General features: G+C 44.4%; 1 long non-coding RNA gene across 1 annotated transcript; it reads right to left on the bottom strand.

The window, feature by feature from the left end:
- Positions 1 to 2,034: 2,034 nt before the first annotated feature.
- LOC120584397 (uncharacterized) lies at positions 2,035 to 12,014 on the bottom strand. Its single transcript, XR_005648018.1, has 3 exons — positions 12,001 to 12,014; positions 6,685 to 6,690; positions 2,035 to 2,240 (listed from the first exon to the last, which is right to left on the bottom strand). It is a non-coding gene; the product is annotated as an uncharacterized LOC120584397 (long non-coding RNA).
- Between the last annotated feature and the right edge of the window lie 240 nt (positions 12,015 to 12,254).

Here is a 12,254-nt window from a genome sequence, read left to right as displayed (position 1 = left end):
CCACAGATGCATAGGCAGCAGCCATCACAAAGGCACTGTAGACAGAGGCCGAAATTTGATATATGCGTAGGATATGGAAACTTATCACCTTGTACCTCAGTTGGGGTAACGACTCCCTGAAAACCATAAGTACTGCCAACAGCCGTGCTTCCAGCCTAGAGGCACAGACTTACAGCAATTTGTGTCCCAGGCAGATTTCAGCATATCTGGCTCCAGGGAAAACTGGTACTGAGCTACTGCATGTCTGCAAGGATAGTTGGCCAAGCTCTCTGAGAACATAGTGCATGCTGATTCATTCCAGCTGAGGTTCTCAACAGCAGATGTTGGCAAATATTTAAGGGATACGATCAAATGTACCCACTTGCTGGAGTACAAGCAGTTGCATAGCCAAAAACCTTACAAACACCTATGGGAGGAAGTGTAGCTGTCATCCCCACTTAACAAAGGGTGAACATGTGGATCCGATAGGTCAAAAGACTTGCCCGAGGTCACACAGAACCTGGACTGGAATACAAGCAGCCTGTCTCTCGAGTTTCTGCTCCTTCCACTTCTGTGTACAGAAGCATGTTGCTAATGTGGGCAAATGCTAGTTCTCCTCATAGCTATTTCCCATCTAGGTTGGGGTTTATCTAGGCAATTCATCTGGTAAATACCATGACAAGGTGTATTTGAATGTTACTCAGACCGTGGAGACATTCTCAGCTGCTGCATTTCCTACAGGAATCAAAGTTGGTCTGGATTAGAGAGCAAAGAAGGAGCAAAATAGTTCCCTTTCTGCTTATCACACTGCCTTTCTCTAAGTCCCATGGCCTGATAGATGAAGCATCAAGAGGAAGCAGGGTGACTCACATTGGCTCTCAGAACTTTGGGAGCATACTCAAAGGAAAGATCTGAACACTGATTGCCAGCACTTGGGTTAAATCTGGTTTGGGGCTGAATACGGTGAGTAAGCAAGAGTTGCCAGAAGAGAGGAGACAGGTATCACATATGTGAATTGCTTATTTACGAAAGTTTCCATTTAATATTTTCAGACCACAGTGGACCAAATGTAACATACCGCTGTGAGCCACACCGCACATGAGTGGGGACCACTGTCTTCTCTCATCTGATCTTCAGAAACTCCTAACAGTGGAGTTGCTGTTGTGTCCCCTACTTTGTAAAGAGGATCAGAGTTGATGGCATTTGCCCGAGATCGCACAGAAATGTTACGGGAAATCGGATCACCTGTCCCTTGTGCCCTTGTCCCTAAAGCCTTCTGTATGCGTCGTATTTTTACTAATTTGGACAAATGACAGTCTTAAACCTGGCATTACACATCAGGGTTGCAGTTCCTCAGCTCAATCGGTTTGTTGATGGCAGAAGAAAATGCCACATTGTCTTGGCGTACCTGAATGTTTTCTATCCCAGACCACTGAGCAGCTTCGGTTCCTGCAGGAGCGGCCAGTGATCTAGAAGGGAACGCAAGAAGAGGGAGGCGCAGTTCCCTCTCTCCCCCTCCCACTATTTCCCTGAGTCCCAGGGCCTGATTGGTTAGGCAGCTAGATGTGTCATCACGCCTCACAATTACCTTCAGAGCCGAGTCATCACAACTGTTGATATGAGCCAAGATCTGGCAACAAGCACTTGGTTTACTTCATCTTCAGGCCTGGTAATAGTAAGGGAGATGCTGCAGGAGAGAAAGTAGATATTTCCTATGTCTGGGTATCGTCTGCTGGTGTGCTTCTCTGTTCCCTGGACATACAGCTATCTTGGTTTCAGTACTCTTCATAGGCTTTAGCAACATCTCTGCACTGAAAACTTCTCCCGTGGGAGCAGTTATCAAAATGTCATAATGGTGATCTTGTGTTTCAACAGGTTAACTGGCCAGTGGTCACTCAGAGATTCGCAGGGGAACTCGGTATCAGGTGGGGTCTTATTTCTCTTTCTCCATCTCTAGAAAAAACCTGGGCCATGGCACTTAAACTGCTACTTCTGGAAAAGGCCAATTCCCTGATAGGGGCTATTTGCTTGTAGCAAACAGGACTGTGGGTAGTAACAATCCTCAAGCCACATGACCTTGAAAGTCTCTGGTACAGAACAACGATATTGTTATCATTCAAATGTGACGACGGTTGGTATTGCCCAGAGATACGGCATGGAGTTTTACAGAATGGGTGGGGACCAATGGAAGCACATGGCATGGTGTCCTGTAGAGTGAACCTGTCGAATTTCATTTCATAATTCTGATGCACTATAACTTACTAACATGTGGCAATGGGACCGCTGACTTAAGTGCACGTCTCTATGGAAGAAGCAAGGCAGTCATGAGATAATTTGTGAAAAGAATAGATACAACTTAAACACGCAAAAGAAGACGTTATATACTCCTCTAAGAATGAGGTATGAAATAACAAATAAGTCTATGCATTCAGTGCAAACATATTCATGAACGCAACAGAAGTTTGCCATGAGTGTGCAGATTATTCAGTACACGGAAGAGAACACGTTTGGGAGTAACCATGATAGCGGTCTTTCCCTACGGTATATGAGCATCTAGGCTATCGATTTAACAACCAAAACAGGGATTGACACTCTGTCAATGGAGAAGAATAGATCAGGAAACAGACCCATGTTGATGACAAAAGGAAAAAAAGAATAATCTTGGCATTTCAAGTCAGACGATGCCCTCAGAGCAATCTCTTGTGATTACTACTGGAAGCAATTGTGTGTGTTGGGGAGGAGCCAGGAGAAAGACGCCCCTGTGTCGACTGGATTAAGTGGGTCACATCATCCTTCTCAGGGTTTCGCGCTTGAGCTCTCTTCCGGGCACGTCTGTGTCGTCGAACAATCGTGGATAGAGGACGTTCCGATGTCATTCCCAACAAGCCCTCACCTAGCCCCAAGAGGGCCGATAAAAGGCTTAAAATCTAAACAAACCCACAAACAACCCCCCAACCTATAACATATCTAAGCTGAAGGATTCATGGCAAGAGCGGAAAATGTAAACCATTATGAGGAAATCATGCCAACTAACAGATGGACAAGAAAATTCCCGTTAAAATTATCCATATTTTTAGCCTGCTTGATAGTAATTCATTGAGGAAAAAGGTTTCTTTGGATGCAAAATCATGGGGTAAACGATCGTAGAAAACAATGACATTGACACACGCTCCGATTACTTGGTGATTATAAATAGGATAGCATCCGTTGCTTACCATGGAGAAATCGTGAGAGTCTTTCATCTTTAAGTCCAATGTCATAATCAAGGAATGGAAGACAAATTAAAATTGGAATAAACTTTTCACAGACATCGCTATTGTGTAAGGAGAAAAAGCACCCAAGTTTGGATGCCTTCTAGATGATATTAGATTATGAAGACCATGACACTAAGTGTATTTTATAATCGTTGATTAGGAACGAGATACAAAGGATGACACTGTTACCGGAGAGCGGGATCCTCTCCCAGCATGTCATCCCATTCTTGATGTCTGGAACAATGGATAGAGCGAGATAACGAAATACTGTAGAGAAGACAAGTTTCGTTAGAAGGGAAAGTCCACTTGCAGACGTGGAAGCGGACCTGAGCAAGAGAGGCGTGGCTCAAATGGCCTGGTGACCAAGCTTTCAGGGTTTTGTTCTCTATTTGCTCTAGGTGGGCACTTTTTGAGAGCACTGAGCATTCTTGATTGACAATTAAGACTGGCAGGACTCCATGATTCATCATTTGCTTTCTGCGCATGTTCCTTCCCAGAATTCAGCCTGTTATAGTGGACTTAATGAACTTCTGGGCATACGTGTCGCCTTATGATCATGGTATAATGGGGTTCAGGTGAGTTGAAGGTCGCTGAGGTCTTCATTGCACGGTGTGATTGACTGGCTAAAAGCCCTACCCAATTTTCTGCCTTCTTGTTTACTGCTATGCGTTACCTTTAGCCCCAAAATGCCTTCTCACTTGCTTAATTGTGGGCGGGCATGGGCAGACCCTTCTTCCAACAGGACGACCTCGGTGTCTTTGCAGGCAGACCCTAAAACCCCGATCTATCTTTCCTGCTTAACTCTTTTCTAAGAGCCATGAACCCGCTTCTTCTTATTAGCGACGTCGAGGGATGGGAGGTCTGTTCTATATCTGCATCCTGCTGAGAATGGTCATCGTCCCTGTCTTTTGAGGTTTCACGCAGCTGTACCCCTTTTTGCCTCACTCATGCCGGGTATCTTGGGTTTCTGCTGAAGTGCTGCCCCAGTCACTTGAGAAGGAGAAGAAGATACAATGTTGTTATCTAAATCAGCTAGGAATGACTTTCTACTATTGTTTTACCAAAGAGAAGAGGAAAGGAGAATAGGCTGGGTTGATATATTTCTGAAAGAATAAAAACTTTGGCCTGAATTCCTCTCCGTTCTCAGACCCTAAGGACCCTGCTTTGACTAGGGCCATTCCCTCATGGTGGTCCGATGATCCTTATCTAAAGCCAGAGGAGATGAGTGAACAGTTTCAGGGTCATTATGTGGATTTGGGGGATAGGGCCTTTGTCCCACAGAAAGGAGGGAAGAAAACTTAATCAGGTTTACTAAAGAAAAAAGAAAACCATAAACTAGGAACTCTGCAAGAGATGTCCCGTATCATTTCCCGCTGTAAGTTGCAGAATTTTAAACGTGATGTCCCGTATCAATATTAGGACCATTGGGGGATTTTTCGAATGACAGAAATGTAACTGTAATAATGTATGCCTGTGTAAGTACACCCGAAAGAGAGAGAGAGTCGGAGAGAGTGAGTGAGTGAGTGAGGGAGGGAGGGAGAGAGAGAGAGAGAGAGAGAGAGAAAGAGAAAGAGAATTAGTTTGTGTGATGGGATCAAAAATAGGAAAGTTGAAACAATTGCTCAGTGTAGGCAAAGGGTATATAGGTGTTCTTTGTAGTATTACCTCAACTCTTCCATAGGCTTCAAAGTTGTAAAACCTAAATGCTGGAGAATAAATCAGGGTGTGCAGGAAATACATGCAGGTAACTGAGAGGAGAGCACACTCGGCATACCACATTCTGTTAATCTGGGTCTCCTTGGGGCTGCATGGTGGGCTGTTATGTCTGGAGGATGACTCTTCCCCTTTCAAAATTGTGTCTTTGCATCCGGGCACAGTTTCCAGAGTAGGTGTCAGGTCCACGTGTTGTGTGGAATAGAGCCCTGATTCCAGCGGCAATGAAAGCGTTGGCTCTGTGGACCAACAGTCCAAATGCTGTTCCCAAGCATTGTCTCAAGGCATTCGGTTTTCTGGAAGAAACAAATGACACAGACGGCATCAACATTGATGTCATCGCAGCGCTTGGGTGTGCTTAGCTGACGATTGTCCCCCGGCAATGCCCTCTGAGCCTCTCCCACCTGTTGCAGCAGGAAAGAGCAGAACTTGCAGGGCTTAATGGTGGCCCCTTTTTCTCCTGTCATTTCTCCTAGAAATCCGATGAAATCCCAAGTGTCTCCACTAACCGAGCCAATGCTCTTCCTTGGCCTCTCCAGTCTGGGATCAGGTTTTCTATTTCCACCTTTTATCCTTGATGTGATTGATCGCATTAATCAATCTTCAAATGTTGAACCAGCCTTGCATACCTGATTTATGTTTTTGGCATCTAGGAGGCCAAAAATTTCCAGAGAACGTTACCTTGTTGAAAGCAACCTTGGATGTGGACTTTTTGAAGCTGCCATTGGTTGTATCAGATGGCCAGTTCTTTGGCCGTAGTCAAAGGATCTGTCACAATTTTGAGATTCGAAGACTTGTTGGCAAGGTAATGCAGGGCTGAGACAACTGCCTGAAATTCAATCAGTTGTGCAGATCCTTGAGTTTCATGCTGTTTAGAAAGTTTTGTGTAAGCTCCATCATGCACGATGGTGCCGATAACCTGTAAAATTTCCCTTTACTTTTCAGTCGCTTGATAACAAAGTTCTTCCCATTAAGTCAAGAATCGCCGGAGAGGGATGAACAACTTCAGGACTTGTGGCTAATCATACTAATGTACTCTCTATTTTATGTTTGGTAACTGCACCCAGATTATAAGGAGTAGTTTGTTTATAGTTAGCAGCATCCCCAAAGTACAGGCGTAACGGGAATTTGAGCCCCAGTACCGAATAGGTAATGAGGGGTTACCAGGTGGTGGGTTTTAGCGGATGCTAAATTGATCCCAAACTCAGAGGCAAAATTGCCAACCGACATCTTTTTTTCGTTTTATGGTACAGAAGGCTCCCCAATGTAAGATGGTTCAACTTAACGACTTTTAACCTCTCGATGTTGTGAAAATGATACACATTCTGTGGAAACTGTACCTCGATTTTTGAATTTTCCTCTTTTCCTGGCTAGCGATATGAGTTATGGTATTCTCTCGTGGTGCTGGGCCATGATAGAGAGCCTCGGCTCCCCAACATCTCAACGAAGACGACCGTCAACTGCCGATACGTAGTATCCTTTGCATTGCAGGGCTTTTTGGACATCGCGTGTCGGGTTTCTGCGTCCAGTCATGTCTACAAAACACTCAGCTGTGCCTGCTGTTTCCATTGAGAAGAAGAGGTTCGCAGTCACTGCCGATACAGCCCAAATGTAAGCGCTCCAGGCCTATTTCATGTTGGCTAGGCTAAGCTATGATGTTTAGTAGTTCAGGTGTATTAAATGCATTTTCACTTGCTATATTTTCAACTAAGGATTGGTTTGTCAGGACAAAACTTACCACATCCTATCTGTTTTCCTACGAAAAGGATTTCCCACTGGATCAAACTCTGAACCTGTCTTTCAGTATTTTTTTTTTATTTCTTCCCTAATTATCCAGATCAGTTTACTGTTTGTTTTCGATAGATAGTAGACATACTTCGGGGGTCCCCACTTCCGTGATCATATTAAAACAATTCTTCTTCCAGAGAATCGCAAATTATTATCATCAGAGTCATGGGGCTCATCGACGGCAATGAGTGCTTCACTAGGTTTATGAATTCTGGGCTGAAGTCATGTTGGAATGGCTTTGTTGTGCCACGGGGTACAACGAGTGTTTTCCCTGATCGCCGTTAGGATCAGGAACTCTGTTGCCACAGATGCATAGGCAGCAGCCATCACAAAGGCACTGTAGACAGAGGCCGAAATTTGGTACATGCGTAGGATATGGAAACTTATCACCTTGTACCTCAGTTGGGGTAACGACTTTATGAAAACCATAAGTACCGCCAGCAGCAGTGCTTCCAGCCTAGAGGCACAGACTTACAGCAATCTGTGGCCCAGGCAGATTTCAGCATATCCAGCTCCAGGGAGAACTGGAACTGAGCTAATGCATGTCTGGAAGGATTGTTGGCCCAGCTCTCTGAGAACATGGTGCCTGCTGATTCATTCCAGCTGAGGTTCTCAACAGCAGATGTTGGCAAATCTTTCAGGGATACCAGCGAATGTACACACTTGATTGAGTACAAGCAGTTGCATATCCAACAACTTCACAAACACCTAAGGGAGGAAGTGTAGCTGTCATCCCCACTTAACAAAGGGTGAACATGTGGATCCGATAGGTCAAAAGACTTGCCCGAGGTCACACAGAACCTGGATTGGAATACAAGCAGCCTGTCTCTCGAGCTTCTGCTCCTACCACTTCTGTGTACACAAGCATGTTACTAATGTGGGCAAATGCTAGTTCTCCTCATAGCTATTGCCCATCTAGGTTGGGGTTTATCTAGTCAATTCATCTGGTAAATACCATGACAAGGTATATTTGAATGTTACTCAGACCGTGGAGACATTCTGAGCTGCTGCATTTCCTACAGGAATCAAAGTTGGTCTGGATTAGAGAGCAAAGATGAGCAAAATAGTTCCCTTTCTGCTTATCACACTGCCTTCCTGTAAGTCCCATGGCCTGATACCTGAAGCACCAAGAGGAAGCGGGGCGACTCACATTGGCTCTCAGAACTTTGTGAACATACTCAAAGGAAAGATCTGAACACTGATCGCCAGCACCTGGGTTAATTCTGGTTTGGGGCTGAATACGGTGAGTAAGCAAGAGTTGCCAGAAGAGAGGAGACAGGTATCACATATGTGAATTTCTTATTTACAGAAATTTCCATTTAATATTTTCAGACCACAGTTGACCAAATGGAACATACCGCTGTGAGCCACACCGCACATGAGTGGGGACCACTGTCTCGTCTCATCTGATCTTCAGAAACCACTAAGAGTGGAGTTGCTGTTGTTTTCCCTACTTTGTAAAGATGATCAGAGTTGATGGCATTTGCCCGAGATCGCACAGGAATGTGACGGGAAATCGGATCACCTATCCCATGTGCCCTTGTCCCTAATGCCTTCTGTATGCGTTGTATTTTTACTAATTTGGACAAATGACAGTCTTAAACCTGACATTACACAACAGGCTTGGACTTCCTCAGCTCAATAGGTTTGTTGATGGCAGAAGAAAATGAATGCCATATTGTCTTGCTGTATGTGCATGTTTTCTATCCCTGACCACTGAGCAGCTTCGGTTCATGCAGGAGGGGCAAATGATCTAGAAGGGAACGCAAGTAGAGAGAGGAGCAGTTCACTCCCTCCCCATGCCACTATTTGCCTGAATCCCAGGGCCTGATTGGTTAGGCAGCTAGACGTGTCATGACGCCTCACAATGACCTTCAGAGCCGAGTCATCACAACTGTTGATATGAGCTAAGGCCTGGCAACAAGCACTTGGGTTACTTCGTCATCAGGCCTGAGAATAGTAAGGGAGATGCTGCTGGAGAGAAAGCAGATATTACCTATGTCTGGGGACCGTCTGCTGGTCTGCTTCTCTGTTCCCTGGACATTCAGCTCTCTTGGCCTCAGCACTCTTCATAGGCCTTAGCAAAATCTCCGCACTGAAAACAACTCCCGTTGGAGCAGTTACCAAAATATCCTAATGGTGTTCTTGTGTTTCAACAGGTTAACTGGGCTTTCAGATCTGATCACTCAGGGAGATTCACAAGGGAACTCGGTCTCAGGTGGTGTTTTATTTCTCTTTCTCCATCTCTAGATAAAACCTGGGCCATGGCACTTAAACTGCTACTTCTGGAAAAGGCCAATTCCCTGATATGGGCTATTTGCTTGTAGGAAACAGGACTGTGGGTAGTAACAATCCTCAAGCCACAGGACCTTGAAAGTCTCTGGTACAGAACAACGATATTGTTATCATTCAAATTTGACGCCTGTTGGTATTGCGCAGACATACGGCATGGAGTTTTACAGAATGGGTAGGGTCTAATGGAAGCACATGGATGGTGTCCTGTAGAGTAAACCTGTCGAATTTCATTTCATATTTCTGATGCAATATATCTTACTTACATGTGGCAATCGGACCGTTGCCTTAAGTGCACGTCTCTATAGAAGAAGCAAGTCAGTCATGAGATAATTTGCGAAAAGAATAGATACAACTTCAACACGCAAAAGAAGACATAATATACTCCTGTAAGAATGAGGTATAAAATAACAAATAAGTCTATCCATTCAGTGCAAACATAGTCATGAACGCCAACAGAACTGTGCCATGAGTGAGCAGATTATTCAGGACACGGAAGAGAACACGTTTGGGAATAACCATGATAGCGGTCTTTCCTACGATATATGAACATCTAGGCTATCGATTTAACAACGAAAACAGGGATTGACACTCTATCAGTGGAAAAGTATAGATCAGGAAACAGACCCATGTTCATGACAAAAGGAAAAAAAAGAATAATCTTCGAATTTCAAGTCAGACGATGCCCTCAGAGCAATCTCTTGTGATTACTACTGGAAGCAATTGTGTGTGTTGGGGAGGAGCCAGGAGAAAGACGCCCCTGTGTCGAATGGATTAAGTGGGTCACATCATCCTTCTCAGACTTTTGCGCTTGAGCTCTCTTCGGGGCACGTCTGTGTCGTCGATCAATCGTGGATAGGGGACGTTCCGATGTCATTCCCAACAGGCCCTCACCTAGCCCCAAGAGGGCCGATAAACACATAAAAGGCTTAAAATCTAAACAAACCCACAAACAACCCCCCAACATATAATATATCTAAGCTGAAGATTCCTGGAAGTGCAGAAATTGTAAACCATTATGAGGAAATCATGCCAACTAACAGATGGAGAAGAAAATTCCCGTTAAAATTATTCATATTTTTAGCCTGCTTGATAATAATTTATTGAGGAAAAAGGTTTCTTTGGATGCAAAATCATTGGGTAAACGATCGTAGAAAACAATGACATTGACACACGCTCCGATTACTTGGTGATTATGCAGAGGATATCATCCGTTGATCACCATGGAGAAATCGTGAGATTCTTTCATCTTTAACTCCAATCTCATAATCAAGGAATGGATGACAAATTAAAATTGGAATAAACTTTTCACAAACATCGCTATTGTGTAAGTAGAAAAAGCACCCAAGTTTGGATGCCTTCTAAATGATATTAGATTATGAAGACCATGACACTAAGTGTATTTTATCATCGTTGATTAGGAACGAGGTACAAAGGATGACACTGTTACCGGAGAGCGGGATCCTCTCCCGGCACGTCATCCCACTCTTCATGTTTCAGACCACAGTCCACCAAATATAACATACCGCTGTGAGCCTCATCGCACATGAGTGGGGAAAGCTGTCTCGTCTCATCTGATCTTCAGAAACCCCTAAGAGTGGAGATTCTGTTGTGTTCCCTGCTTTGTAAAGAGGATCAGATTTGATGGCATTTGCCCGAAATCCCACAGGAATGTGACGGGAAATCGGATAACCTGTCCCTTGTGCCCTTGAACCTAATGCCTTCTGTATGCGTTGTATTTTTACTAATTTGGACAAATGACAGTCTTAATCCTGACATTACACATCAGGGTTGGAGTTGCTCTGCTCAATCGGTTTGTTGATGGCAGAAGAAAATGAATGCCACATTGTCTTGGTGTATGTGCATGTTTTCTATCCCAGACCACTGAGCAGCTTCGGTTCCTGCAGGAGCGGCAAATGATCTAGTAGGGAACACAAGTAGAGAGAGGAGAAGTTCCCTCCCTCCCCCTCCCACTATTTGCCTGAGTCCCAGGGCCTGATTGGTTAGGCAGCTAGACATGTCATCACGCCTCACAATGACCTTCAGAGCCGAGTCATCACAACTGTTGATATGAGCCAAGGCCTGGCAACAAGCACTTGGGTTACTTCGTCATCAGGCCTGAGAATAGTAAGGGAGATGCTGCTGGAGGGAAAGTAGATATTACCTAGGGCTGGGGACCGTCTGCTGGTCTGCTTCTCTGTTCCCTGGACATTCAGCTCTCTTGGCCTCAGCACTCTTCATAGGCTTTAGCAAAATCTCCGCACTGAAAACTTCTCCCGTGAGAGCAGTTACCAAAATGTCCTGACGGTGTTCTTGTGTTTCAACAGGTTAACTGGGCAGTGGTCAGCGATGCTGGTTTTCAGATCTGATCACTCAGAGAGATTCGCAAGGGAAATCGGTCTCAGGTGGGGTTTTATTTCTCTTTCTCCATCTCTAGATAAAACCTGGGCCATGGCACTTACACTGCTACTTCTGAAACAGGCCAATTCCCTGATATGGGCTATTTGCTTGTAGAAAACAGGACTGTGGGTAGTAACAATCCTCAAGCCACATGACCTTGAAAGTCTCTGGTACAGAACAACGATATTGTTATCATTCAAATGTGACAGTTGTTGGTATTGCCTTGAGATACGGCATGGAGTTTTACAGAATGGGTAGGGACTAATGGAAGCAAATGGCTTGGTGTCCTGGAGAGTGAACCTGTCGATTTTCATTTCATATTTCTGATGCCATATAACTTACTTACATGTGGCAATCGGACCGCTGCCTTAAGTGCACGTCTCTTCAGAAGAAGCAAGTCAGTCATGAGATAATTTGCGAAAAGAATAGATACAACTTCAAAACGCAAAAGAAGACGTTATATACTCCTGTAAGAATGAGGTATGAAATAACAAATAAGTCTATGCATTCAGTGCAAACGTAGTCATGAACGCCAACAGAAGTTTGCCATGAGTGAGCAGATTATTCAGTACACGGAAGAGAACACGTTTGGGAATAACCATGATAGCGGTCTTTGCCTACGATATATGAACATCCATTCTATCGATTTAACAACTAAAACAGGGATTGACACTCTTTCAATGGAAAAGAATAGATCAGGAGACAGACCCATGTTCATGACAAAAGGAAAAAAAGAATAATCTTGGCATTTCAAGTCAGACGATGCCCTCAGAGCAATATCTTGTGATTACTACTGGAAGCAATTGTGTGTGTTTGGGAGGAACCAGG

Source organism: Pteropus medius, unplaced genomic scaffold (assembly GCF_902729225.1).
Source record: "Pteropus medius unplaced genomic scaffold, Ma_sr-lr_union100, whole genome shotgun sequence".
NCBI classification, from domain to species: Eukaryota; Metazoa; Chordata; class Mammalia; order Chiroptera; family Pteropodidae; genus Pteropus; species Pteropus medius.
The sequence above is the reverse complement of the archived record's forward strand: the minus strand, read 5'-3'. Positions and strand labels throughout refer to the sequence as shown.